The sequence below is a fragment of the Morone saxatilis genome, unplaced genomic scaffold (assembly GCF_004916995.1).
Source record: "Morone saxatilis isolate NCDOM2014 unplaced genomic scaffold, NCSU_SB_2.0 Contig19, whole genome shotgun sequence".
In the NCBI taxonomy this organism is placed as follows: Eukaryota; Metazoa; Chordata; class Actinopteri; family Moronidae; genus Morone; species Morone saxatilis.
The window spans coordinates 9,963,408-9,967,921 of NW_023339751.1; positions in this window are offsets into that span (position 1 = coordinate 9,963,408).

A 4,514-nucleotide genomic window follows, 5' to 3' on the forward strand; every position below is an offset into this window, starting at 1 on the left:
CTGACACACATCCTTCATCCCCTGCAAACACACACACACACACACACACACACACACACACACACTGACCCACAGTGGGAGTCAGCTGTGTTTCTGTACGTTTGTGCATTTATGACCTGCTGATGTATTCAAACTGTCACTCACACAGACAAACTGTAACAAAGCAGAAGAGTTTATACTTTTTATTTTACAGTCGGATAATCATCCTGCTGTTTGTTTTACTATCCAGAAAGTACTCTGTGTTTATAGAGACTTTTACAGTCCTGCTGTATGTTATACATGTTATATATTGTACATAAAAAGGTTATAGTTTAGTACAGAGAAAAAATGTTCGTAATAAATACTTACTAAGCATTTATTTGGGTATTTTCTTAATGTTTACCATCTAGTTTCCTTATTGGTTTTAATGTATTTACCCTGTAATAAATAAGTATTTATTATCTTTTTCTTTCTGTGTAACATATTAATATATAGACTATTACTGTAGTTTCCTGGCAGGTTTCAGTATATTAAATAATACATTTGTACTTACTGGCTTTTAGTACTTTATTAACTATATTTTGTTATCATCTAGTTTCCTATAGGCCAAAATAAATGCAAAATAAAGGTTAATTAATACTTCAGTTGTATTATGATAGTGTCCTGTTGACTTTCCTGTGTAATAACTTAGTAACTACTATATTTTCCTTATGGGTCCTATTAGAGGTCTTAATTGGACCAAAAGAAGGTGCCGGTACCTTAAACACAACACAGTTCTTTTGCTGTTTTTATTCCTTTTCAGACATTTTCAGAGCTGTTTTCTTGGCGTTAGCTGGCTGAGATACTGTTACTGAGGCTGTTGGGGGAACAGAGGGTTTTATAAATACAGCAAACTGAACCTGTTAGAGAGGTTTTGGGACATCAAAACATCAAAATAGTTATTATTTCATGACTTTTATTGGATGCTAACACCTGGATTGTGTCACACAATCTAGTTTCCTGGTTGGTTTTCAGATACTTAATAAGTAATAACTTTCCTTTTCTTATGGGTAATAATTATATTAATACATAGATTTTATTACCATTTAGCTTCCTCATTAGTACCACTTTCTTAATAACTATATTTAGTTAGTATAGTTTCCTATCAGCCGACTGTAAAATAAAAAACAGTTTGTGTTTCTGCAACTTTTTAAGTGTTTTCTTTTCTTTGTATTTACATTTTTATAATCCGTCTGTGTGCAGACAGAACATTTTTGTGTTTGCACGCATTAACATGTATTTCCAGTAATTCCTGACAGTTCATATACATTTCCAGGATGTGTTTATGTGCACATATTGTTATTTACTATAAAGTGTAAGTTTCCTAACGAGCAGGAACTTTAGATTCAACTGAAGCAGAGAAAAACACTGAAAAAAAACAAAAAAGTGGGATGAATTGGTTTCCAGCTGACAGCTCTGGTATGTTAATCCCTAAAAACACCTCCCTTCCTCCTCCTCCTCCTCCTCCTGCAGTCAGGAATGCTGCAGCAGGTTATAATTGGCTCCAGGACGGAGCGAGGGAGGATGAAAGAATGAGAGAAAAGGTGGAGTGATAAAAAAGACGGAGAGGGAGAGATGTGAGCGAGGAGATTTGGTTTTGATTTGCTCGGCTGTCGTCCAGAAGAAGAAACTCTGATTTCCAGTTTTCTGTTTGAAGTTGTGACTCAGAAAAATCTGCTGCGTAAATCTCTTTTCTCTCCTAATTTTAGCTGGAAGATGTTAGATCACAACTGTTGGGAGAAATCAGGGGGGACGACACGCGAAGTGGGTCAATTTAAACTTCTCAGAAAGATCAGTTTCTGAAACAAAAATCATTTTAAAAGTATTTTTATAACGAAGGGACGTCCCAAATGTCTTGTTTTATTAAAGGAAATCTCTGCTGGTTTCACCTTTCTCAGCACATGTGGGCCAGACCTCCAATGAGGAGCTAAATACACAACGTTTAGATACTTGACATAAAGTCTGATTGTGGTTTCAATCAGAAATCAAACATATGCAGACGACCTTCATTCATCACAAACTAATTCAGAGTTAGCAGTAAATTGTGTCAATATTTGCTGTAACAATCAATAAATACTCCCTTCCTCTTGCTGTTGTGATCAATAATATTGCTCTGAAGCTCATCTATAAGTAGGTTTAAGTAACGGACATCAGGTGTTTTATATAATTCACAATATTTTCCAAATCCTAACCGATGTGCGACTGTTTGTCTGTTGGACTGTTACAGTTTGGGTGAACCTTATCGAGCCTGGTTGTACGCCTATTATTTTATCATACATGAACAAAACACGAGGCCATGTAAGTCCAAATGTTACGCTGGAGTTGAGAGAAACACACGTCCATTCACAGAGAGAAACCGTTCAGCTAACTCAGGACAGGTTAGCCGCTGTCTGATGACGATTCTCTCGTATTTATTGACCGTGGAGAACCTGCACATCCAGAAAAGACCCTAAAAGACGCCTACAGAGCCTCATTTTGAAGCAGAGGACCACTGACCAAGCAGCAGTATTTGAGTTGAGGTTGAGAAGACTTCAGATCTCCCACAAAGTTTATTTTAACCATGACGACGATTGTTCGGTTTTGGTGCCTGAACATTAACCTTAGTGATGGCAGATCAGAAGACGTCGTATCCAGATAGCAACGCTCATATAGGTCGTTTATTTAAAGCAAGGACAAACCTCTGGACCTTCTACACCGGAATAAATGCACCTAAATACATTAAACATTATAATATGATCGGGATACATTTCCATAAACGTGGACAGAGAGGATACAGGTTTATTCAGAGCTTGTATATTTAATTCCACTTTGCCCCTCATTCTCTCTCCTTGCTGCTGGATATCTAATCGTGATCCACAGGGATTCACCACAGCTCTCACCCTCAGCATTCATGAATATTCACAGTCAAAAACCAGCATTCGTTAAGATATCTGCTCCGAAGTGAAAGTGGCTGACGGACGACAAGATCTTGTTCACAAATATGGACTCAGAGACCGGAGACGCAACTTTAAACACATCCTGTTTCATGAGACTTACAACAAGCAAATAAAGAGACGACACACATTTTGATTCCTCTTGGAGACAGAAGCTCGGAGTTATTCTCTACAACGCTGACTAATTATCTACAGTATCACTTCAACGAGCTACCGGGCCTCGTTAAAGGAAAAAAAACAACAACAACAACAAAAAAACAAAATTGGAAACAGATTGCTCGGGAAAATTAACTCTGTCATGTTCCCGTTGTTGTGGCCACATTAAAAAATAACCGGACTAAAGTGAACGCTGTATGTAAAACATGGCTGAAGGCTACAGACTGAATTTAAAAAAACCTCCCGAAAACAAATAAATAAAATAAAAATAAAAAGCCAGAATAAAGAATATAAAGACATTTATTCTAAAGGTGGAAGAGTTTCAGTCTCAGTGTGAGCATTTGGTTTGAAGAGTCGACACACAGATGGAGTCTATCTGAGGCTGAGGTCAGGAGGAAGAGGAGGGTGGTGGTGGTGGTGGGGGTTCTCTCTATCTCTCTATCACATCTGTCTTTGTTCAGAGTTCACCATTTTACAGTAGCAGAATCTTTTGTAAATGTCAAACCCGCAGATCGCGACCTACAAGGTGCACAAAGGAGAGAATGGTGACAGAATAGCAGCCGGAGATGAGAGGACTCCAGGAGAGAGACAGACGTTGTTGAAACAGAAAGAGACAAAAAAGTGTGTGAAGGGAAAATGAAAAGACGGAGGAGAAGACAAGTAAGGGGAAACGAAGAGGAGGCCCGCGGGGTTATTCATTGTGTCTCGGTCCTGAGAACAGTGTCTGACACCGTGTATGACATTTAACTGTGATGCCTCTGCCAGCGCGCTGGTGTGTGTGGAATGTGCCTGTCAGCGTTCATTTCAGCGGAGACAGTTGTTTGTCTTTTGTTTATTGGCTGTGAGTGACAGACAACAGAGATCTAAGGTTTGTTAAACTAGGCTTCAACTCACTTCTTTAGGGCGGGAGATATATAGGGGTCTATACAAGAGCAGTGGTTTGATGTAACCCCAAGGGCCTGTCAAATGAAACCGAAGGACCCCTTCATCAAAAACAATCCATCACGTTTGTGAATTAGAATTTATTTTAAACAGTCGTATTTAATGCTATTAATTATATAAATGTGGATATTGCCCCTTTTTTAAAATATAATTTAAGTGCTTAAAATGACATAATTTTACATATTTATCCATCTATTTCCATTACTTTCAGCAGTCTATTTCAACAATTAAGGCCTATTCATTGCTTTTAGCTTAGAATTTTGTTTATTCCGTTTTATGCAATTTTACCCACTGATTTCAATTGTTCTACTTTTAGCAACTTTTTTAATTTATTCATGACTTTTAGCTGTCTATTGCAGCCATTTGTCTAATACTGTTAAGCAACTTTTTCAACTGTTTCCATTACTTTTTATGCTGCTGTTCTTGCTTTAAAATTCATTACTGGGTGCCCAGTTAGCTCAGTGG